Consider the following 26,824-nt stretch of genomic DNA (forward strand, 5'->3'; position numbering starts at 1 on the left):
CAGGAGTCTCAGTGGGACTTGAGATATCTGCTAGTGCAAACCAAGCTGTGCTTGAGGGTGGTGATGGACTATCCTCAATTTACACATTGCACCACTTCCTCAGATTACTTCCTTGCAGCACTTGTAAACTGGAATCTGCATTGGAGTAGAGCAGCCTACAGCAGTTATCGCAGCTCCTGCCCATGACATGTACCTGGCCAGCCTGTTCCACCCTGGAACCCAGGTAAGCACTGCTAGATATACGCAGAGCTGCAGAAGCCCTCTCATACAAATAATACATATAGTTTACACACAAACACACACATAGCCCCAACAAACACAACACCGCTGACAATCCACATACATGCACACAACCCCACAAGCAGCCTCTCACATGCAATACCACAAGCAGTCCAACACATATACATTCCACTAAACATGTAGACACACAACTTCACAAGCAGCTCCCATACGTATCCATCACAATACCACAAACTACTCATGAACATATACAATAAAACATCCCACATATGCACAAATACATCACTACAAAACAAGACTTCAAGATTATGTTTTGGCACAGTACTACTAAAAGGTTGCATACCCCAGTTCTAGAACATTGTCCTGCCTGCTCAATTCATAGCCAATGTATTATTTTGAGATCCTGAATAGGACAAAGCGATCAACACCAGCATGGGATCTCTTCTGCCTCTAGAACTCTCTTTATAGCTTAGGTTCAGTAATATTAAGCAATGGAAACATGCTGATTCGAATGTCTACCACAGTATGTCTATGATATATGCCACTTTTTTCTCTTGAATGTCTCTCCTATATCTCATTTGTGTTTTGTTTTGTCTCTCTTCTATTTCTCCTCTATTTTCCCTTCCTACCTACTTCTGTATCCCATTTTCTCTTTTCCCCAGATACTTATGATTTTTTCCCTTTGTTCTCTTGTTATATTTGTTTTTTTGTCGAGAACTATGGATCAATTATTTTATACTCTTTCTCTATTATATATCATAGATTATTTTTCAGTTTTGTGTCTTCAGTACTTTTTGTTCAATTCTTTTTTTCCCTTCAGTTTAGTGCAAATAAAGCACTATATTGTCTCTTTTTACGTTAATGCAAACACATTACTTAATATTAACCCAAGCAACAAAGTATTGGTAGAGCAAAATGTGACGAACCCTGCTGCATAGACCTGTATTGCTGGGTCGTCTGTTTTCATTGGATTCGTGGATTTCCTGTCCGTACGCTGTTGTTCGTACGTTTCCTAAAGTACCGATTGGAACTACCGAACATCGGCCACCCAGGAGAGGAGTGTGCGGCTCATTAACACCTTGACCACAAATTAGAACGTTGTGGTTAACCGCAAACACCTCTCCATTCCATTTCGTACGGGTGGTCGTCGTTCGTATGCCGAACACGAGGCGGCGGCCATTTTGGACACGAGGCGAATCAGTGGTGTTCGGTGCAAAACCCATGGATCTAAAATCAGACTCTTTATCTACCGAACACCGCTGGAGACGGCCGTCTCCCCTTCTATTCCCTTGGAGGCATACGAACACTGTTCCGTTCGGGAGTTTCTTTCATCCGTATGAACTTACCCAGATAGCCGTCCCATGGAGTCATTCGTATACCGAAGGACTTATGAGAGACTTTGACTCCATGGCGATTGGACTGTGTACATCGGACCTGAGCGCTATTCGGTAGGAATATGCCCTCAGATCCAGGCTATCTGGGGATACGTGACACAAACACTTTATATTCGGTACTTCTGATTTTATGTATTTTATTGCATTTTTTGTGTTTGAGTTTAAGATGGCAATGGTTCCTATCCTCGGAGTTAATTAGGTTTCTCCCTAATTATCTCCAGGATAGGAAGAGATGTATTGTGGGTAAAATGGGAAGGGCTTGTGTTATAGCCACTGTGATTGGCTACCGTTTAATATATTTTTCAGTCTTCCACCAGGTCCCCTAGGGGAGTGTCTACCTGGTGGAGACCTGCATAAATACTGGGCAGGTAGCCCCCATTAAACACATTCTGCTTGACCTTCAAAACGGAGCCTTGTCTCGTTTGTGGAGGGATTGACTATTGGGACAGCGCTTTCGTTTATTTCTAGCTGTGGAAGGATTTCGGATGGATTGCTGATCGGGAGTTACCGCATTCGTATGCTCCGTTCGGGAGTTTTATGATCGGTCATACTGGAATTGCATTTCTGGAGAAAGGGGATTATCGACTAAACGGCGGCTTCACTCTCCAGGCGGTGAGTGTCGTAACAATTGGTGGCAAGCGACGGGATGAATCCCACCGCCCTGAAGGCCAGCTACACTCCCCGGATTGGAAATGCAATATGAGGAATTAAGGCGTGCTACCCTTAAAGACATTTTGGAGCGCAGAGGACGATCAGCGAGCAATCTCAAGAAAAGAGAGATTATTGCTATATTGGTAGAGATGGATACAGCACAGGGAAGGGAGATAGCTAATGTGCCTGGCCTACTGGATTTAACACCCGAGGAGATAGCGTTTAACCGGGCAGTTCAGATAAGGCTGGCACACTTTGGCCCCAACCCTGCAGCGGATATTGTGGTGCAAGTACAAGCCGCAGTGGCAGCACAACAGGCGCTCCAGAGAAGCGGAGCTGCAGCAGCAGAGGTACCCCATAATAACAATGGGAAGAAAAAGGTACCATTTGCTGCTTTTAAAAACTTCATTGAGACTGAAGGAGAGATAGACGGGTTCCTGGCGGACTTTGAACGACAGTGTGCTTTACACCAGGTGCCCGCAGAAGAATGGGTTCCTATCCTCTCTGGGAAATTATCCGGCCGGGCCAGTGAAGCTTTTCGGGCCATCCCAGAGGAGGAACTCACTAGCTACCGGGCAGTAAAAGATGCCCTTTTGACCCGGTACGCTGTTACCCCTGAGGCGTACCGGAGGCGATTCCGGGACAATAATAAACAGGCTGGTGATTCCTATGTGGAATGGGCATGCCGGGTACACCGCACGGCAGCCCACTGGATGACAGGGTGTTGAGCGGTAACTGGGGAAGAGGTGCTGCAAGTGTTCCTGCTAGAACACTGCTTTGACAAGTTACCTGCAGGGGTTCGAGAGTGGGTCAGGGACCGTAAACCCGCTACCTTCCATGAAGCTGCTCGTATGGCTGACGAATACACCGATGCCCGTAAGCTTGATCAGACAGCAGCCAAGGTCCCTGCCCGAGTGGAATAAAAACCGGCAGCACCTCCAACCACCAACCTATATCACCCCCCAGCACAACGTACCCCCGCTATGCCGCCAGCACCCAACCATGGGCAGTCAGCCCGATTCAACAAACGGGGTTACTCGAACCAGGTCCAGTGCTATGGATGTAAGCAGATGGGACATAAAAGACCAGAATGCCCTTTAAACCATGCCAACCAAGCACCGTCCTGGAGAAACCCAGCCGGCGGAGCCCAGCAGACACCTCAGCCGTCTGCTCACTGCCTTGAGCAGGAGGAGTTTTGGGGTTTTCTTCACGAAGCAGACCCAGTCCAAGCAGCTCAGCAGGACAACCGCCAACACCACAGACAGACCGTTAAGTTGAATGGGAAAGAGGTCACTGGTCTGAGAGACACCGGAGCTACTATGACCTTGCTCCAAAAGAACCTGGTTTCGGAACACCAACACACCGGGAATACTGTGGCAGTAAGGGTGGCAGGAGGCGCCGTGTTCCGCCTGCCTGTTGCCCGGGTTCATTTGGACTGGGGAGTGGGAGCTGGACATGTGAATGTGGGGGTTATGAAGGACTTGCCGGCCGATGTTTTGCTGGGAAATGATTTGGCCCCTCTGATTTCTGCCTATGCTACTATGGGACCTGGCGAAGCCAACCCAGTGACTACCCGTGCTCAGACCCGTGCTGCTGGAACCAGCCCACCTGCTGCTGAGACCCAGGTAAGAACCGATTCCCCGACTGACACCCCAGGGCAGACGTTAGCTAGTTGGGATTCCCCAGAGGAGTTCGGGAGGGAAACCCAGACAGACCCATCTCTCCAGAGGTATAGGAGCAGAGCAGACACTGGAGAAGAAGGAGCAGAGGGGGAGCGGTATGAGTGGGTGGGGGACAGATTATATCGGATCCCTAAGCCGTCCCAGAAAAGTGTTGCCCCTCCGCCGAATCGACAGCTGGTAGTGCCCGCGAAATACCGGCGGGAGATTCTGCGGATAGGGCATGATGTCCCGCTAGCCGGACATCTAGGGTCCCGCCGCACAGGCCATAGGATTATGCAGAATTTTTTTTGGCCAGGGATTAACCAGGCTGTGCGGATATATTGTAGCACGTGTGACACTTGTCAACGGGTAGGGAAGCGGGGGGACCACCCAAAAGGTAGGCTTATGTCGATGCCTATTATTGGGGAGCCCTTTGCCCGCATAGCCGTTGATATTGTGGGTCCACTGGCCAGGGCTAGTCCATCGGGTAAGAAATACATTCTCACCGTGGTGGACTATGCCACTCGCTATCCAGAGGCAGTAGCGCTGTCTAATATAGAGGCAGAGACAGTTGCTGATGCCCTGGTTAGGATTTTTACCAGAGTCGGGTTCCCGCAAGAGATTCTCTCTGACCAAGGAACCCAATTTACCGCTGTGCTTACCCAGCAGCTGTGGAGGGTATGCGGCATTAAACCGATACTTAGTTCCCCATACCAGCCACAGACTAACGGTCTCTGCGAGCGATTTAATGGCACCCTCAAACAAATGCTGAGGACCTTTTCTGACACTTGCCGGGACTGGGAGCGATTCCTGCCTCATCTGTTGTTTGCCTACAGAGAGGTGCCCCAGGAATCTACTGGGTTCTCCCCCTTTGAGCTGCTTTATGGGAGAAGGGTCCGCGGACCTCTAGATCTCATTAGAGGCCACTGGGAGGGGGAGACAGAGCAAGAAGGGACCCCCATAGTGCCATATGTTCTGGAGCTCCGGGACCGCATGGAGAAACTGTCTCTGATGGTAAGAGAGAACCTCCAAGTGGCCCAGGGGAGACAGAAGGAATGGTACGATCGGGGTGCCCGACAGCGAGTCTTCCAGGTTGGGCAGAAGGTACTAGTGCTCAAACCTGTGAAGGCGAATAAGATGCAGGCATCTTGGCAGGGCCCGTATAAGGTGATAGCTCAGGTGTGTGATACTACCTACCTTATAGCCAGCTGTTCAGATGACAGGATCCAGCGATCCTTTCATGTGAACATGCTAAAGGAGTATCAGGAACGACCTGAGGATGTGGCTGCAGTATGTGCCCCCGCTGCAGACGATACCGAAAGCTTACCCTTACCCGACCTATTAGCAAGAGGTGCCCAGACGGATCTGACTGACCTCGTACAGCTAGGGGACAGGTTAAGCCCCGCAGAGAAGGAACAGGCGAAACAGCTTCTGTGGGAGAAGCAGGCTACGTTCTCCCAAGAACCCGGCTACACTACCCTAGCTGTACATAAGGTAGAGACCCCTGGACAGAACCCCTTAAGACAGCCCCCTTACCGTATCCCTGAAGCAGTCCGAGAAGGAATGCGGAAGGAGATAGAGGAGATGACCCAGCTTGGGGTCATCGAGCACTCCGATAGCCCTTGGGCCTCCCCTGTAGTCCTGGTGCCTAAGAAAGATGGGACCACCCGGTTCTGTGTGGACTACAGGAGGCTCAACGAGCGGACCACCACTGACGCCTACCCGATGCCACGGGTAGACGAATTATTAGACCGCATTGCCAGGGGACGCTATCTGACCACCATAGACCTGTGTAAGGGCTACTGGCAGATTCCCCTGGCCAAGGATGCTATCCCCAAGTCGGCCTTCGTCACCCCCTTTGGCTTATACCAATTTAAGGTTATGCCATTTGGGATGAAGAATGCCCCAGCTACCTTCCAACGGATGGTGGACAGGCTCCTTGATGGCTTCCAGGAATTTGCTTGTGCATACCTGGATGATATTGCGATCTACAGTGAGTCCTGGGAGGAACACCTGGTGCACGTAGGGGTAGTACTGGATAAAATTCGGGCCGCTGGCCTGACGTTGAAGCCAGAAAAGTGTCATCTAGGCATGGCTGAGGTACAATACTTGGGTCACCGGGTGGGGTGTGGGAGCCAGAGACCAGAGCCGGCCAAGATAGAGGCAGTAGTGAACTGGCCCACACCTATCACTAAGACCCAGGTATTGGCCTTCCTAGGGACAGCAGGGTATTACAGACGCTTTGTCCCCGACTACAGCTCTATAGCTAAACCCCTGACAGACCTGACTAAGAAGAACCTCCCTAAGCAGGTCCTGTGGTCTCCAGCTTGTGAAGCTGCGTTTCAAGCACTTAAGCAGGCTCTCGTGAATGCCCCTGTCCTGGCTGCCCCACTTCCTAACAAACGTTTTCTCGTTCATACAGATGCTTCCATGTATGGACTGGGGGCTGTGCTAAGCCAGGTCGGGGAGGATGGAGGAGAACACCCTGTCGCATATCTCAGTCGAAAGCTGTTACCCCGGGAAGTGAGTTATGCGGCAGTGGAGAAAGAATGTTTGGCCCTGGTCTGGGCATTGAAAAAATTGAGTCCCTATTTGTATGGACAGGAATTTTCACTTATCACGGACCACAATCCCCTTGTTTGGCTTAACCGGGTCTCAGGAGACAATGGTAGACTGTTGCGGTGGAGTTTAGCACTACAACCATATAACTTCACCATCAGCTACCGACCCGGTAAGCAGAATCGGAATGCAGATGGGTTATCACGGCAAACCGACGTCCTTGCTACTTCCTAGTCCGGTCATCCCCAAGTTGACCCGCTAAAGGGCCAAGCCGGGTCTGCCGGAGTGTTCCACAAGGGGGGAGCCGTGTGACGAACCCTGCTGCATAGACCTGTATTGCTGGGTCGTCTGTTTTCATTGGATTCGTGGATTTCCTGTCCGTACGCTGTTGTTCGTACGTTTCCTAAAGTACCGATTGGAACTACCGAACATCGGCCACCCAGGAGAGGAGTGTGCGGCTCATTAACACCTTGACCACAAATTAGAACGTTGTGGTTAACCGCAAACACCTCTCCATTCCATTTCGTACGGGTGGTCGTCGTTCGTATGCCGAACACGAGGCGGCGGCCATTTTGGACACGAGGCGAATCAGCGGTGTTCGGTGCAAAACCCATGGATCTAAAATCAGACTCTTTATCTACCGAACACCGCAGGAGACGGCCGTCTCCCCTTCTATTCCCTTGGAGGCATACGAACACTGTTCCGTTCGGGAGTTTCTTTCATCCGTATGAACTTACCCAGATAGCCGTCCCATGGAGTCATTCGTATACCGAAGGACTTATGAGAGACTTTGACTCCATGGCGATTGGACTGTGTACATCGGACCTGAGCGCTATTCGGTAGGAATATGCCCTCAGATCCAGGCTATCTGGGGATACGTGACACGAACACTTTATATTCGGTACTTCTGATTTTATGTATTTTATTGCATTTTTTGTGTTTGAGTTTAAGATGGCGATGGTTCCTATCCTCGGAGTTAATTAGGTTTCTCCCTAATTATCTCCAGGATAGGAAGAGATGTATTGTGGGTAAAATGGGAAGGGCTTGTGTTATAGCCACTGTGATTGGCTACCGTTTAATATATTTTTCAGTCTTCCACCAGGTCCCCTAGGGGAGTGTCTACCTGGTGGAGACCTGCATAAATACTGGGCAGGTAGCCCCCATTAAACACATTCTGCTTGACCTTCAAAACGGAGCCTTGTCTCGTTTGTGGAGGGATTGACTATTGGGACAGCGCTTTCGTTTATTTCTAGCTGTGGAAGGATTTCGGATGGATTGCTGATCGGGAGTTACCGCATTCGTATGCTCCGTTCGGGAGTTTTATGATCGGTCATACTGGAATTGCATTTCTGGAGAAAGGGGATTATCGACTAAACGGCGGCTTCACTCTCCAGGCGGTGAGTGTCGTAACACAAAATAATCCTCCTTAAACTTGGGGGTAAATGCAATGTTTGAAGCGGTTATTTATTTTTGTTTTAGCTGTTGGTTTTTAACTTTTCATTTTTTATGAAGGCATTTAAGTCCATACTCCATACATACATACATACAAAAACAAGGTAAAAATGCCTTATATGCTCATGGTAAAAATAAATGCAATTAAAAAGTTTAAAAAATGTAAATTGAATCGCACATCAATGGCATCAGCTATCACAAATTAAATATTTTACAGTAACCATAAATGTGACAGAGGACTAGAGGATGCTCAGGTTTTCATTGCAAATATAAAAAAATGACCCCAGGCAGCAGAGGCTCCAAATCTCTGGCGACATACATCACTAGACCCCAAATCCACTTACAACTCATAGTCAGAAACAGATATCATTCCTCTCCAAGAAATTTCACAAATTACAAGAGGACAGATATCAAATTAGATGGCCCCCACTGAGAGATGTCAGTACCATATCAGTATCATATAAATAAACTGTTTAAGTCTATGGGAGTACTGAGAATGGAAACAGCTCAAATAGCCTGGCCTTCAGTCGGTCCCTGCTCGGATCTCAATCTGGTTTCAGCTCATCTTGTGCCATTACAAAATGAAGCAGGGCCATTTGTATATTAGCAACAGAAACAAAGTAGAAAAAATTCACAAACTGAATATAATGCTGACTGGAGATAAAGGCGTAGGCACCAAAGCATCCAGTGGTAGGGAACAATGTAACCAGAGGGAGACCACTAAATATCTGAAGTAACAGAAAGTATCAACACAAAAATAAACTGACTCCAAATAATAAATACCGAACTAGCCTTATAAGGTTATTCCCATGCCTAAGTAAGTGAGGAGATAAAGTTACTAAACACCTAAGTCTGCAATAATCATATAGGCTTTATTAGTCCTGACCCTTTAATGCATAGGGTGTTAGTAAACCTCCACTTAGTCCCTAAGCATCAGAAAAAGTGCCAAAGGGAGAAAGGTCACTGTCTAAAAGATTGGCAGCCCTAGTAATAAAAAGTAGACAGAGGGATAAAGTAAAATAAAAAAAAGTAAAGAAAGCCTCTCTCTTTGTGAGACTTACTACATAGGCATTGAAGAAAAAATTTAAATCATAAATCATAACAAACTCCCATGCCTAAGTAAGTAAGGAGATGAAGTGCTAAACACCTAAGTCTGCAATTTACATATAGGCTTAATTAGTCCTGGCCTTTTAATGCATAGGGTGTTAGTAGATCTCCCCCTAATTCCTGAGCACTAGTAAAAATGCTTAAGGGAAAAAAGTTAGTATCTAGAGCAGTGATGGCGAACTTTTTCCCCCTCAAAGTGCAAACACGGCAATTAAACCTGAATACTGAGATTTAAGTTAGAAAAAAAAAAAAACTCGTACAGTCGTCCAAACTAGTTAACATCTTTTGTTTTAAAAGAAGAACACAACAGAGCGTTCAATGATACACATTTTTAATAATGATATAAATAGATAAAATTAGGCTTATATTTATTAGTATCTCTAACAAATGCAATACATACACACAACTTCTGAACACATTCACACACCGACTGCTTAATACATACACACACATCGACACACACCAACTGCTTAATACATACACACACTGACAGACTGCTAAATAAACACACACAGACAGACTGCTAAATACATACACACAGTCCGCTATATAAATACACACAAACATACACACAGTCCGCTGAATACGCACACACAGTCCGCTGAATACGCACACACAGTCTGCTGAATACGCACACACACAGTCCGCTGAATATGCACACACACAGTCCGCTGAATATGCACACACACAGTCTGCTGAATACACACACACTGCTGAATACATAAAGACTGCTGAAAACACACACACACAGAGACTACTGAGTACACACACAATCTGCTGAATACACACACACACTGCTGAATACATAAAGACTGCTGAAAACATACACATATACTACATTGAGGGGTGCAGTGTATATGTTTGTGTGTAAGGGTGTGAAGTGTGAGTGGAGTGATGTGTGTGAGGTGCTGTGTTGTGTGTGTGAGGGGGAGGGGCTCTGTGTGTGGGGGGGCTGTGTGTGTGGGGCGGTAGGGGTTCTGTGTGTGTGCAGGGTAGGGATGCTGTGTGTGCGAGATAGAGGTGCTGTGTGTGTGCGGGGTAGGGGTGCTGTGTGTGGGGGGGGGGGGGTGCTGAGTGTGTGCGGGGGTGGGGGGGTTGAAGATACATTAAAAAATAAAATAAAAAATAAAATAAAAAGTACATTGAATCAGTACCCCCTCCTCCCTTCTTCTTACCTTTGGTGAAGAGGGGAGGGTGGGACACAGACATCCCTGGTGGTCCAGTGGTGGTAAGTACTGTAGGGAGCAGCTCTCCTGTCCTGCTGCGCGATGCGGTGTGGAGCGTTGCCATGGTAATGCGCAGCAACGCTCCACACAGATTGCTCGCGGGAGGACAGGATAGCTGCTTTGAGATCCCTCCCCCTGCTTCCGGTCCTCCCGACAAGAAAGCAGAGTAGGCACCTGCCATTTTGGGCAGACAGGTTGCCTACTCTGCATTGATGGAGAACCTATGGCCGTGTGCCCACAGAGAGCCAGAGCCAGAGTGCCCACACGCGTGCCATTGGTTCGCCATCACTTGTTTAGAGGATCAGTAGACACTAATAATCAAAAGTAGGACAGATAAAGTAAAGAAAAGTAGAGAAAGCCTCTCTCACTGTTAAACTTACTAAATAGGCATAAAAAAATTGAAAGGAAAAACTTAAATCATAACAAAAATGTGTATCACACAGTGCAGTGAAGTGCCCATGTGTGTGCAAGTTAAAATTGACCTATAGGAAAGAGCCTGACACGCATTTCGGTGCAGTATAAAGGTGCGTCAGGCTCTTTCCTATGGGTCAATTTTAACTTGCACCCACATGGGCACTTCCCTGCACTGTGTGATACACGTTTTTGTTATGATTTAAGTTTTTCCTTTCAATTTTTTTTATGCCTATTTAGTAAGTTTAACAGGGAGAGAGGCTTTCTCTACTTTACTTTATCTGTCCTACTTTTAATTATTAGCGCTGCTGATCCTCTAGATAGTAACTTTTCTCCCTTTAGCATTTTTACCGGTGCTCAGAAATTAAAGGGAGATCTACTAACACCCTATGCATTAAAAGGCCAGGACTAATTAAGCCTATATGTATATTGCAGACTAAGGTGTTTAGATCTTCATCTCCTTACTTACTTAGGCATGGGAGTTTGTTATGATTTATGATTAACATCTTTTTTCAATGCCTATGTAGTAAGTCTCACAAGGAGAGCGGTTTTCTTTACTTTATTTTATTTTATCCGTCTGTCTACCTTTGATTACTAGGGCTGCCAATCTTTTAGACAGTGACCTTTCTCCCTTTGGCACTTCTGGTGCTTAGGTACTAAGTGAAGATTTACTAACACCCAATGCATTAAAGGACCAGGACTAATAAAGCCTATATGATTATTGCAGACTTAGGTGTTTAGTAACTTTATCTCCTCACTTACTTAGGCATGGGAGTAACCTTATAAGGCTAGTTTGGTATTTATTATTTGGAGTCAGTTTATTTTTGTGTTGATACTTTCTGTTACTTCAGATATTTAGTGGTCTCCCTCTGGTTACATTGTTCCATACCACTGGGTTCTTTGGTGCCTACGTCTATCTCCAGTCAGCATTATATTCAGTATGTGAATTTTTGCTTATTTGTTTCTGTTGCTAGTATCTAGGGTTAAGCCCATGGGCATTGCTGGAGTGCCCTTCTGGTGCATGGGATCAGTGTGGAGGTGGTGTTTATTCCCTTTTACACCCATTTTCACACGGATCCCATTTCTTTCTATTTTTTTTCCATCTGTATATTAGACTGATCCCATCCAAAATGTCTAGATCTGAAATGCAGGCCGGCTCTCTCTGCATGAGTGAAATATTAACCCTAGAGTATCGGCTATACCTCACTGGCGATGCCTAACAAGGTTCAAACAATCGTCTGGAGTTGCTGTATCCCTCATGCAGAGAAAGACAGATTGCATTTCAGACCTAGACCGCCATTTTTGGTGGGATCAGTCTGATATGCAAATCTCTTTTTGTAATTGCGCAAGATGAGCTAAAACCAGCATGAGATCTGAGTGGAGACCCACTAAAGAACACGATTTTTGAGCTGTTGTCTGTTCTCAGTACTCTCTTGTACATTGTTTTTTTTTTTTGCTCTCCCCAAGTTTTAAGGGTAATCCAGACATGGACCCCTTTCTCATGATGCCTAGAGAGGTATTGGCTATACCTTACTGATGATGCCCAACAAGATTGAAACAATTGTCTGGGGTTGTTGTATCCCTCATGCAGAGAGAACCAGGCTGCCTTTTGGATCTGTTCCTCCCTTTTGGGTGGGATCAATCTTATATGCAAATTCCTGGTTCTTTTTGTAATGGCACAAAATGAGCTAAAACCAGCTTGAGATCTGAGTGGGGACCCCCGTAGGGCAGGCTATTTGAGCTGTTGTCCGTTCTCAGTACTCTCTTGCACCTTGCTTGCTTTTTTTTTTTGGGGGGGGGGGGATTATATAACTACATTTTTTGATGAAGGTTGTTTTCTGGGACCTCTTTAAGTAGGAAACCACAGCAGACCACCCTCTCATTCATTTATTTATTTTCAAAGGGATCCATCGTAGGTCTCTTTAGATTGTCTAGGAGACCTTTGAATTTCAGACAAAGTATTTATTATTTATTCATAGTTGCCATCTGTCCTGAGCTGGATTACCCATTAGGGGGCCTAGAGTCTGACTCTGGCTTTAACATGTCCCTCTTTTTACTTGCAAGGATATCAACAGTTTTCCCTGCTTGACCCTGTGCCCCCTCGCTTTGTTGAGAGAGAGTTTTATTCTGCACCTCTATTGGCTGCAGACCACTTTAAGAGATCCCTCGTTGTTCTCAGACACTTTGCTAATATCAGGGGCAAACTATTTTAAGACCTTCTTGCTCTCAATAAATGATTTAGTGCATCAAAGGATGGCGGGGGATTCAGCTCAGCTTCCACCAGACAACCAGGGAAAGATAAGTCTTCTGTCTTCGTCACAAATGCTTCCTGTGACCTCTCCTGCTCTCATAAATAAGGAAACACTGCACTTTAGTGAGTCAGAATTTTGTCAGGATTTTATTCTGTCCAGAAGTGTCTGAATAGATGATTTTTAGATCAGAATGTTTGCAACGCAGCACCAGATTGTCAAAATCTAAACCTGCATTTTAAAATTAAAAAATATTTGCTATCACTGCCAAAGAGCATATAGGAAAAAAATTGTAAACCTCTGCACTGTGGTGGATATTTTGCCAGCTGTCAGTGGGCAAATAGTTCAAAATGTATTTATTAACTTATGGAAAAGAAGTAAGTTAATGAAAATTTGCTGTTAAAATTAGGTGCTAATTTGGTCGGGATGACCGGGTTTGACGACATTATAGGGACACTATAGTCACCAGAACAACTTTAGCTTAGTGAAGTAGTTTGATCTATGGATCATGTCCCATGTAGTCTCACTGCTCAATTCTCTACCATTTAGGAGGTAAATTTGTTTATACAGCCTTTTTCACACCTCCCTGCATGTGACTTGTACAGCCTTCCTAAACACTTTCTATAAAGAAAGATCTAATGTTTAAACTTTATTGCACATTCTGTTTAATTTAGAATTTCTTATCTCCTGCTCTGTTAATAGCATGCTAGAACCTGCATGAGCCTTCTATGTGTGATTAAAGTGCGTCCATAGAAAAGGGGATAAACACGTCTTAAGTAAGTTAACATCTGACTGAAAATTTGAGAATTGTTCAGTGTTACTGTTTTACATAGTTACATAGCTGAAAAGAGACTTGCGTCCATCAAGTTCAGCCTTCCTCACATATGCTTTTGCTGTTGATCCAAAATAAGGCAAAAAACCCAGTCTGAAGCGCTTCCAATTTTGCAACAAACTAGGAAAAAATTCCTTCTTGACCCCAAAATAGCAGTCAGATGTCTCCTTGGATCAAGCAGCTATTACCCCACTAATTAGAAATTATATCCCTGTATGTTATGTTTTTGCAAGTATTCAGGGCCGGACTGGGTATGAAAACCAGCCCTGGAAAAAATTACATACCAGCCCCATAGCATTGCGGAGTCATCAGAAATCACCTTAACAGCCCATTAAAATGCGGACGGCATATAACGCCGTAACAGCGTTAAAGGGACACCATAGTCACCCAGACCATTTCAGCTCAATGAAGTGGCCTGGGTGCAATGTCCCTCAGGTTTTAACCCTTCACATGTAAACATAGCAGTTTCAGAGAAACTGCTACGTTTACATTTGCGGTTAATCCAGCCTCTAGTGGCTGTCTTCCGGAGAGACACTAGAGGCGCATCTGCGACGCTGGAGGCACATTTTGCCTCGATCATGCAGAGTGTCCATTGAGAAATGCTTTCCTATGGACACTTTGAATGCGCACGCGGCCATGCGCAGTGACGTCGGACGGGGGAGCTGACGTCAGACAGGGAGGAGAGGTCACCAGCGCCGAGGGAGCCTGGCGCTGGATTAAGGTAAGTAACTTAAGGAATTTTAGCCCCTTCAGCACCCTCAGGGCACTAAAGTGTCAGGAAAACCGCTTTGTTTTCCTGACACTATAGTGATCCTTTAAGAGTTTAAGGGGTTATTTTGGCCTGGGGAAGCCAAATGGTAAATATGCTCTAAACCAGGAATAGACATCCTTTGCCACTCCAGATGTTGTGGACTACACCTCCCATTATGCTTTGCAAGCCTTAATGGAGATGTAGTCAAAAAACAAAGGGAGTATCGAAGGTTACCTACCCCTGCACTAAATAAAAAATATATAATACAGTTCCTACCCCATAAATATAATATTTAATGCTATAATATTTAATGCTCTCATCCAACCCCCTTCCCTCCACAGTTCCTAATAAATATATTACAAATATAATTCCCTCACCCCTGTAGCCCCCTCTATTTACATTTCCTTCTATAAACACATATATATAATATTCATTGGGCCACATATATAAAAGTCACAAATATAATCATTGCCTCATCTCAAATTCCCTAGTCAGATCCCCCCCCCCATCTAATACACTGCTGACCCCTCCTCCCCTAATACACAGCTGACCCCCTCCCCTAATACATTACTGACCCCCTCCCCCAATACATTACAGACCCCCCTCCCCCAATACAGTACATACCTCCCTACCCCCAATACATTACTGCCCCCCTTCCCCTCCCCAATACATTACTGACCCCCCTCCCTCCTCAATACATTACTGACCCCCTCCCCTCCTCAATACATTAATGACCCCCTCCCCAATACATTAATGACCCCCCTCCCCAATACATTAATGACCCCCCCTCCCCAATACATTAATGACCCCCTCCCCAATACATTAATGACCCCCTCCCCTCCCCAATACATTAATGACCCCCTCCCCAATACATTAATGACCCCCTTCCCTTTCCCAATACATTAATGACCCCCCTCCCTTCCCCCATACATTACTGACCCCCCTCTCCTCCCCCATACATTACTGACCCCCCCTCCCCTCCCCAATACATTACTGACCTCCTTCCCCTCCCCAATATATTACTGACCCCCCCTCCCCTCCCCTATACATTACTGACCCCCTCCCCTCTCCAATACATTAATGACCCCCTCTCCCCTCCACCCTACATTACTGACCCCCCTCCCCCTCCAATACATTAATGACCCCCCTCCCCTCTCCAATACATTAATGACCCCCCCTCTCCAATACATTAATGACCCCCCTCCCCGTCCAATACATTAATGACCCCCTCCTCAATACATAATGCAATAGGTCCCCCAAGGCCCTTTATTCTTACTTTTAGAAGTTCAACAGCTCAGGGAAAAGAGGCCGCGATGCAGACAGTTTCAGTAGTGCCGCCGCCGCGCAGCCGCCGGATGTGACGTCATGTCCGTCATTTGCCGCTCACATCCGGCGGCTGTCAGGAAGTATCGCACAGTAAGCAGCAGCAGCGGCCGGCTTAGGTGTGACTGCGGCCGCGCGGTTGTGGCTGCGGCCTTGCGGCCGCATAGGGCAACAGAATTTTTTTTTTACAGGTCATGTGGCTGAGTGCAGCCACATGTCAAAGTGGCCCCACGGCTGGCGGCCTACCGGGAAATTTCCCTGCAAGTATTTATCCAATTGCAGTTTAAACATCTGTGTAGACTCTGACAAAACACCTCTTCAGGCAAAGAATTCCATATCCTTATTGCTCTTACTGTAAAAAAACCTTTTCTTTGCCTTAGGTAAAATCTCCTTTCTTGAAGCCTAAATGTGTGACCTCGTGTCCTATGTATAGCCCTGTTTATTAATAGATTTTCAGATAATGGTTTGTACTGGCCCCGAATATTTATTTGTATAATGTTATCATTTCCCTTTTCCAAACTAAAGAGATTTAATAGATAATAATAGATTTTAACCTTTCTTCATAACTAAAATGCTCCATTCCTTTTATCAATTTTGTAGCTCGTCTCTGCACTTTTTCTAGTGCCATGATATCTTTCTTTAGAACAGGTGCCCAAAATTGCACAGCATATTCAAGGTGTGGTCTTACCAGCGATTTATAAAGAGGCAAAATTATATTTTCATCTCGAGAATTTATGCCCCTATTTATACATGACAAAACCTTACTGGCCTTAGCAACGGCAGATTGACATTGCATATTGCTACCTAATTTATTGTCTATAACAATTCCCAAATCCTTCTCGTGTGTGGTTATCCCTAGTTCACTACCATTTAGGGTGTAAATTGCTTGTGCATTCTTAACCCCGAAGTGCATAACTTTGCATTTTTCTACGTTAAATTTCATCTGCCATTTTAGTGCCCAGTCCCCCAATCTATCCAAATCCCTCTGCAGCAAGGCAATACCCTGCTCACATGTTATTACTTTACAAATTTTTGTGTCATCTGCAAACACTGATACATGGCTTTCAATGCCCATTTCAAGATCATTTATAAATATGTTAAATAGAAGCGGTCCCAAAACAGAACCCTGAGGGACACCACTTACCACTTTTGTCCAGCTTGAAACTTTACCATTTATGACAACTCGTTGTACTCTATCCTTAAGCCAATGTTCTACCCAAGAACAATAATATTCATCTAGATCAATTTCTTTTAGTTTGAAGACTAACCTATTGTGAGGAACCGTATCAAATGCCTTGGCAAAATCCAAGTAGATCACATCCACTGCAACACCCTGATCTATATTTCTACTTACTTCTTCGTAGAATGCAATTAGGTTAGTTTGACATGACCTATGTTTCATAAAACCATGCTGATTATTGCTAATAACACAGTTCTTCCCAATGAATTCCTGAATATTATCCCTTAATAGCCGTTCAAATAATTTCCCAGTCACAGAAGTTAAGCTCACAGGTCTATAGTTTCCAGGCAAGGATTTTGAACCCTTTTTAAATATAGGAACAACATCTGCCTTCCTCCAATCCTCCGGTACAATACCTGAAACAAAAGAATCTTGAAAAATTAAATACAGAGGTTCACTTATTTCCCCACTTAGCTCCTTAAGTACTCGTGGGTGGATACCGTCAGGCCCCGGAGCTTTATTTACATAAATTTTCTTTAATAGCTGTAGCACCTAGTCTCGAGTTATCCAATCACAAGTTATCTGCAAGTTTGTTGCAGCAATCATTTGCATATCTCTTGCCATAGGATCCTCATTAATAAATACTGAAGAAAAAAAGTTATGTAAAATTTCTGTCTTTTCCTGGTCTTCATTGACTAACAGACCCATCTCTGTTTTCAGTGTACCTACACTTTCATTTTTTTTTTTTTTAGAATTAATGTACTTGAAACATTTTTGGGGGTTGGTTTTGCATTCTTTGGCTATCAATTTCTCATTTTCTAGTTTAGCCACTTTAATTGCCTTTTTGCAAGTATTATTGGCTTCCTTATATCTTATATAGCATGCCTCTGATTTGTCCGATTTAAATGCTTTAAAAGCCCTTTTCTTATTTTGAATCTCTTGTTTTACTTCTCTACTAAGCCACATTGGTTTTAATTTGTTTCTTTTATATTTATTACCCAATGGTATATACTGTGAAATGTACCTTTCTAATATTTGTTTGAATAGTTTCCATTTATCCTCAGTGTTTTTATCACTAAGGAGTTTATGCCAGTCGATATGTTGTTTTGATGTTCCTATAGTGTTTAAATCTGATAGAAATGTGGTAGTTTTCACAGAATTTTGTACATTCAGAAAGAAATGGTGCTTATTCAATAACCCCCACTGAGAACTCTCTGTTTTTCATTCTTTCCTTATGGAGGATTACCAAGCATGTTAACGTGTGTAAAATTACATGCATGTATACTCATAAATTACTCAGAGAAGTGAATGGAAAATACTGTGTATATGCAATTTCAATTTACTTCATTCTTAAGCTTCATTTGCACAAGATTGTATCAATACTAAAACCTATGCTTGCATAAGGTTTGGAATGAGCTTACTCTAATCATAATGATTTGCAATATTAAAAACACTACACTTTGAAAAACAAAACAATGTGACAAAATAATCTGCAGGTCAATTAAGGACACATACTTCAAACCAATCTCCCCCCAAAAAAGTCCTTTTAAGGTAGCTCCAGAGGCCATGACTGAAATGAAGATAATAACGTATGACATGTTTTGCATGCAGTTTATTTTGCTTGGTCAGACATGATTTTCACAGCATTAAGGCACTCCTCTGTCTTAATAAAATCAGTAAAATAATACACACACATGTATTCTGTAATAAATATAATAGCTGAATTTACTTACCATAACATAGAAGATATATATATATATATCTTAAACTCAATTATTATTTACATCCGCTCATGTGCCAGGCACAGTGGTTTGAATTTCTAGAAAATACAGATCTCATTGGATTTGTAGCACAACGGTTTACAGAGTTTGTGTCAATTGGTGCAACAAATAATACTTACTGACTGGTAGGGCTGCTGTCAAAACAATATGGTTAGTTGGAAGAAACAAAACAATAGCCAGACATGTTTAACCTCTTAAGGACACATGACATGTGTGACATGTCATGATTCCCTTTTATTCCAGAAGTTTGGTCTTTAAGGGGTTAAAATAAGTTTAAAAGAGATCCAAAGAGAAAGACTACAAAAGAGTTCACAAGAATGGCTACCCAAGATCAGAAAAGAAGTCCACTGCTGATCTAAGGGCCGTAAAGGCCTATACCTAAATATATTTCTGGACATAATGGCAAACATATAGTAACTAAACACTGCATTCATACAGTAGATAAAACTAGCTATATATGCATTTATAAGACAATCTCAAAATAAACTGATAACTACAGGCACATGTAAAACCTTCTTCACACATACGGTATATTTTTTTAAAAATGCAGCGTTTATAGTAAGGGTGAACTCATCGCAGCAATTATGGCAAAAGGTGACTGTAACCACAATAGGAAGAAATGTATGTGTTAAACTTTACTTTGGAGCAATACATAAAATAATATTCACAGCCACACAGAAATATGTAAACTATTATCACATTCATATTTGTGTGGCCAGCAAATGCTACAGACAATATTAGAATAAGTGGCCCAGTCAAGCATTGATACCTGCTTGGAGTACTCTAACACAAAGCACTATGTAGCCGAAATATGGAGACATAATGATCTCCCCAAATTAGACTGCATTACGGATCTGATGTGGGGGAAGGTCACTATACTAGACTGTAATTATTCCACTCCTTCAAGCTGTGCTGGGAGAATACAAGGTAATATCACCTCCCTTGGCACATCAAGGAAGCAACCTATAAATTAATTAAGTAAAGAATAAATAATGCTCAAGCTAAGATTTAATGCAACAAAAGACAGCCAGGTGTGTATATTATAATCCAACATTCATAAACTAATCCACATCAGAAGTCTAGATGATCCTAATATGTTTAGAATAGGTATACAATGTCAACAAATGGCAACAAGAATCCACAGTTCAACGTATTCCTCTCAGCTTCTCCCTTCTATGTAGTTTTCAGAGCTCAAACGAGCATATAGAAAATCAAAAAAACAGAATAAAAGCCTTAAAGGAACACTAATGTTAGGAATACAAATATATATATATATATATATATATATATATATATAGTATATAATAATATAGTATAGTGCTCGAGTCACCTTTTCTCTCGAACAGCACTTATATCGTCAGTGAAGCTCCACCCTTTGGCTGAGGTCAGGAGAGTGGGTTAAAACTGGGGGGACATGTTATCCATACTGCTTCATTAAGACAAGATGTTCTAGGTTCCAATGGTGTTCCTTCAAAACAATAATATTTATTTTAAATAAGAAAAAAAATAGCATCCCTAGTGTCCCAATTACTCACTTGCAGGTAGCCTGGGCTCTCCATATCAAATTAGAAAAACAGCTTTATAGATTGTGGAATGTTGGCATCCCATGACTCCACTCTACCAAAACTACTGCTATGAACTACAGTGGTAAGTTTTCTATATTTTTAATGCTTTATGAGAGCGTGCTCAAGCAACTATCAGAAGTACCGAATATACTCGAGTATAAGTCAAGTTTTTCGGCACATTTTTTGTGCTGAAAAACCCCAACTCGACTTATACTCGAGTCAATGACTGTATTATGGCAATTTACATTGCCATAATAGAGACAGGGGGCTGTGTAGGAGGGGGGCTGGCAGGATGCGTTTACTTACCTCTCCTGCAGCTCCTGTCAGCTCCCTTCTCCTCCGCGCCGGTCCGGTCATCTCCCCTGTCAGCTCCCAGTGTAAGTCTCGTGAGAGCCGCGGGGTCAGAGTGCGGCCGCGAGACTTACAGTGGGAGCTGACAGATGAGCTGACCGGACCGGAGCGAAGGAGAAGGGAGCTGACAGGAGCTGCAGGAGAGGTAAGTTACAGCCAGCCCCCCCTCCACTGAACTGCCAATGCCACTGGACAACCAGGGAGTGAGAGCCCAACTCCCTGCCATGTATCAAGCAGGGAGATGGGTCGAAAAAATATATAAATAATAATAAAATAAATAAAATAATAATATTAAAAATAATAATATAATATAAAAATTTTTTTATATATTAAAATAATAATTAAAAAAAAATAATAATAAAAATGCCCACCCCCCACCAAGGCTCTGCAACACATACACAAACACACACTGCACTCATACACACACACACATTGCACTCATACACACATTGCACTCATACACACACACTGCACTCATACATACACACACTGCATTCATACACACTGCATTCATACACACACACTGCATTCATACACACACACACACACACACACTGCATTCATACACACACACACACTGCATTCATACACACACACACACACTGCATTCATTATATACACACACTGTAAATAAATATTCAATTAATATAATTTTTTTTAGGATCTTATTTTATTTAGAAATTTACCAATAGCTGCTGCATTTCCCACCCTAGTCTTATACTCAAGTCAATAAGTTTTCCCAGTTTTTTGGGGTAAAATTAGGGGCCTTGGCTTATATTCGGGTCGGCTTATACTCGAGTATATACGGTAGTATTTTATTTTAATTTTGAGAGTTTTAAGAACAAGATTAGAGTCCATAATATATCTAACTGGCTCAAAATCCAGGTCAACCAGTCTGATCCGATCTGAACCTTAGAAAAAAAACACACTGTTCATATAATGACCAATGTGTTTGTGTGATCTGGGACATTGGCCAGAAAACATAAGTGAATTTATATTTTCCTCTTTGCCAGCAATTATATTTATGTTGCTCTTTCTTATTTTATTCTGCTTTATAAAAGACTATTGGGAAAAGCACTTAAACTTTATTTTACATTCCCTGTAAATGACAGAATGTTGTGGGTTGCGATGACCCTTACATCATTTGAAAGAAGAGATATTTTTGCTGTCAAAGTAACCAAATGTTCTTTCAAGCATGAGTAATTATTTTTGATAGTTAAGTAACAAAAACAGTAAAAATGTGCATGGTTATACACTCCAAGGAAGCTATTGTACAATGGATTGGTCAGACCTCTATATAAATAGTATTAAACTGATAGTTTGCCTTTTCTTTTTTTGAATTATTCTTTATTTAACAATGAAGAATGAGCACGGTATACAATCAGTAATGTAAATCATTACATACAGCTATAAAGTTGATTCTTAAATCAAATACCTCAGGGTTTAGTTATTCAACAATGCATGTTTTATAGTTAAAATAAAACAAAACACCCAAAAAAAAAAAATACAAAAAAAACCTCTCCCTATCTAGGTATGTCTCTCCTTTTAATATATGCCTTCCATGGGTCCCAGACTTTACTGAAAGTAGAGTAGTAATGTCTAACTATTGAGGATAAATCATCCATAATACAGTTTTCTTCAATTTTTAAATCAATCTCTCTCGTAGATGGTAGGTCTGTTTTTAGCCAACTGGTGGCTATACATCTACGTATTACCAATGTGATAAGTAGTGATGTACCGAACTGTTCGCTGGCGAATAGTTCCCGGCGAACATAGCGTGTTTGCATTCGCCACGGCGGGCGAACACATGCGCGGTTCGATCCGCCCCCTATTCGTCATCATTGAGTAAACTTTGACCCTGTGCCTCACAGTCAGCAGACACATTCCAGCCAATCAGCAGCAGACCCTCCCTTCCAGACCCTCCCACCTCCTGTACAGCATCCATTTTAGATTCATTCTGAAGCTGCATTCTTAGATAGAGGAGGGAAAGTGTAGCTGCTGCTCATTTGATAGGGAAATGTATAGCTAGGCTAGTGTATTCAGTGTCCACTACAGTCCTGAAGGACTCATCTGATCTCTGCTGTAAGGACAGCACCCCAAAAAGCCCTTTTTAGGGCTAGAACATCAGTCTACTTTTTTTTCCTGTGTAATCTAATTGCAGTTGCCTGCCTGCCAGCTTCTGTGTCAGGCTCACAGTGGATACTGTGCTCATTTGCCCAGTGCCACCACTCATATCTGGTGTCACAATAGCTTAAGCTTGACATTTAAAAAGAAAACATTTGGGGGGGGGCGTGGCCTGACAAGCGAAGGAGAGAGTCGCATGGCCTCCGAGCTCCGGCTTTACCGACGACAAAACTCAAATAATAAGGTGAACCCACACCCCACAAACGACCAAGGAGATCCCAACTGCCACCCGATGGGCAGGAAAACTAAAAACCAAAACCTGACAGACCCAGGCAGGGTATGGATATCGGAGACCTCTGGCGCCAGGCCTACAGCACACACGAGTCTAAGATGGCGTCCCTCCATGGCGGTTGCTCCGACTTCTCCGACGGAGCATCGGAGGAGGAGGAAACCGACCACACACCGCAGAAAGCACCGCCGACGACCCGCACAGCACCCGACACAACCCCGGCAATGCTACCCGCAATCAGAGAACTGATCACAAACCTCCAAATGATGTGGCGGATGTGGCCTTGATAAGAGAGGTTCAAAGAAAAGCGAGCTATGAACACCTAGGGGGACCAGCTAAGTGTGTGTCGGGGGCGACCAATATAGGGGGTAACCCTCACATAAGTGTATGTAGCGAAGAAAGGAACTGACCTAAAAGGTCAGAAGAGACAGGGCACCCCCTGGTGGATAATAGTGAATACACATAAAATATAACTTTTAATAGTTTCTAATTGTAAAATATATAATTGAAAAGGGTGCAAAACAACAAAAAATGATAAATAAGGTGAGATAGTGAGATATTGCCTCCTTACTAGGGATACTAAACCTAAAGGTATCACCTAAATTGAAGTGATACAATCTTGAAAGGAAAATGAATCCCTGTAATGTGCTTTACAGTAGCTTGGAATGATAGCAACTTGTGTAAATGCTCCCTATTTGCTCTTAGATATATAGTATACCCCCAACAGGACCCTGGTTGAAAAACACTGGGGAGAAACCTTGCAATGTTCAATGTAGCAAGATTAAATAGTATCTGAGGGGGGAAATTAAATAAATAAATAGCCCATCCAGAGCAGAGAGAGAGGAGTCTGTTATAAAGTTGCTAAAATAGCTCAGCTGAATAATGATTCCGAAGAGAAATGATACAAAGTTAATTGTCACTCTGTAATGGGTGAGATCTTAGTAGATAAGGTAGGTATGGTGAAGATGGATTGATCTATCTGAGTCCCCAACACAGGCAATAGAGAGCGGATTCCCACGCCCCACACCCGACACCAGAACCCCTAAAACGCTTAACCCAAAATAATAAGAGATAGAAGCCCAAACCGGGCAAAAGAAAAATAATAATAATCGAAAAAAGCTGGCTATGGATGACTAAACCTACGACAGCTGGAGTTTAAGCACCTCTCTGAACTAGCTACCTAACACGTGTTTCGGCGCTGCTAAATGCGCCTTCTACTGAGGCTTACAGAAAGTACCTCGCTTGCCGGGCTCTTTTTTGTATCTCACTCTCGCCAATGAAATTAAGGGGGCGTGTGCTCACTGTTCTTGCCAAAAACGGAGCCCGACCAGGCCACGCCCCCAAATTGACATGTCGCTGTGAGATTGGTTGACACCTAATCCACCTTCAATTTATTAACTCTGTGTGGTCCGCAGTTGAAAGTACGTATCGCCACTGTACAGAACTATTGGCAAAACAAGTTGAACCACACATGAATCTTGTTAGATAGATATCTCAATGACATCAGAGGAGATATCTCAAAGAATTAGAAGGTATAGAATAGGTTCAAACTGCTCTGGGGTCCAGTGATAACTGGGGTACAGAGCTATTGATTTATTGTACCAATGATTGACAGGATTCTCAAAGAGATATCATACTATGGAGTAGTTCCCTCTTGGATTATTCAGAGGGCTGTGATCCTAGACTCATGTGGATAATCCAAGGGTTCATCAGACAACTACTTAAGAAATATAAATACAAAAGACCCGGCATAGTAAATTTTGTTGGAGAATAAAGAAAATGAACGAAGAAAATATTTACAATAGTCTAGCATACCTTTCGAGCTTAACCCTGCCATAGCCGGATGTAATAATTATCACCAGATATAGACATAACTCGCCCTCCTATTAAAACACTGGTGGCACTACAATGGCGATTAAACACCAGTAACGCTCACTATGACAGCAACCCCGACCAGGATGAAACACTCAATTGTGTGATTATTCCTGGTAGGGCCTCTGTATTCCGTTATTTTCTGTTATCTTAGTTTATTATATTGTTAGCTCACAGGCATGGCGCTCTCCATTGATGTCTTATTGTATTTTACCCTTTCCCAGACCTCTCACACTGCTTACCATACCAAACCTACACAAATTGTAGCTTTATTGAGAGAGGAAAACATGGGGGGTTTGTTATACTAGTCATTTAGTTTTCCCAACTAATCACCTGTCTGCCTAACAGACGTATTTAATACTTCATAGGCCTGCTGTACCCCGTGACTGCTCAGCCAGTCCTGTTTTTCGCCCAGTCTAATATACCCAAGCCTCTAACACGCAGTGGTAGTACACAACTGTACACAGACGCACGAACTCAACTCATCCACTCACACACTGCACGGCAGTACCTGTTAATCAATGTTTAATTCAGGTTATAAACGCTGGAACCGCCATATGCACACTGTTTTTAACAAGGAGACCCCACAATGACCCATTACTGCAGTCATACTAAGCTAGCCTGTAATAAGCGTTTTCAATGTTTTCTAACCAATTCGCCACGTAATCTTTGTTAACCAAAAATGTGCATTTTTTTTTATCTATGCCCTACAAGTGTTAAAACGATGTATATAGATACGTCTTGGACCTGATGATGGGGCAACGCAAACCTGTTTATTATCTCCTACTTCTTTTTTTTTTAGCATGAGACCTGCCAAGTTCGCTAGACGTGCCCATATAACTGATCTAACTTCTAAAAAATGTGCAAGTTTTCAGAGCCACTGCTCTATATATCTATGTTTTCCATATTATTCTACGCTGTTGTGGCGCATGACTATGTTTTGTACTCACCTGCACAACAAAAATAAAGAATAAAAAAAAAAAAAAAACATTTTTTTTTCACTGTAATAGATTGAATAGCAGTTAGTTGCCTGCAAGCGTCTGTGTGTCAGGCCTACAGCGTGTACTCTGCCAACCTCTGCCAGTGCACAGTGCCACTCATATCTGGTATCACAATAGCGTGCATTTAAAAACCCAAAAACGTTTTTTTCACTGTAATAGATTGAATAGCAGTTAGTTGTCTGCAAGCGTCTGTGTGTCAGGCCAACAGCGCGTACTCTACCAACCTCTGCCAGTGCACATTGCCACTCAAATCTGGTGTCACAATAGCGTGCATTTAAATCAAAAAAACTTTTTTCACTGTTATAGATTAAATAGCAGTTAGTTGTCTTCAAGCGGGTGTGTCAGGCCTACAGCGTGTACTCTGCCAACCTCTGCTAGTGCACATTGCCACTCATATCTGGTGTCACAATAGCGTGCATTTAAAACCAAAAACTTTTTTCATTGTTATAGATTGAATAGCAGTTAGTTGTCTTCAAGCGGGTGTGTCAGGCCTACAGCGTGTACTCTGCCAACCTCTGCCAATGCACTTTGCCACTCTTATCTGGTGTCGCAATAGATTGCATTTAAAACCAAAACACTTTTTTCACTGTTATTAAATTGTATATCAAATATATAGAGGAGGGAGTACAATTTTACTTGATGTAGCTCCCCATGCTCTTTCTGATCTTATAACTGGTAGTAAATGATGTAGCTGTAACACTAGACTTATGCAATACATGCTATCCACACCATGACCTCTGCAATACATGATATCTGCTAAAAAAAATGCTGAACATCTCTGGACAAGCCCTTATTAAGACATATT

The 26,824-nt window shown here is 43.2% G+C and overlaps 1 protein-coding gene across 4 annotated transcripts in view; it reads right to left on the reverse strand.

Annotated features, from left to right (window-relative positions):
• TMEM200A (transmembrane protein 200A) overlaps window positions 1-26,824 on the reverse strand; it is a 172,921-nt gene that overhangs the window by 65,072 nt on the left and 81,025 nt on the right. The window contains exon 1 of one of the 4 annotated variants that reach the window (XM_063443140.1): window positions 20,148-20,232. The exons of the other annotated variants lie outside the window; for them this stretch is intronic. The gene's annotated coding sequence lies outside the window, so the exon portion shown is untranslated. Of the gene's footprint in view, window positions 1-20,147; window positions 20,233-26,824 lie in introns of those variants that run through there. 4 annotated transcript variants of the gene reach the window in all.

Source organism: Pelobates fuscus, chromosome 2 (genome assembly GCF_036172605.1).
Source record: "Pelobates fuscus isolate aPelFus1 chromosome 2, aPelFus1.pri, whole genome shotgun sequence".
In the NCBI taxonomy this organism is placed as follows: Eukaryota; Metazoa; Chordata; class Amphibia; order Anura; family Pelobatidae; genus Pelobates; species Pelobates fuscus.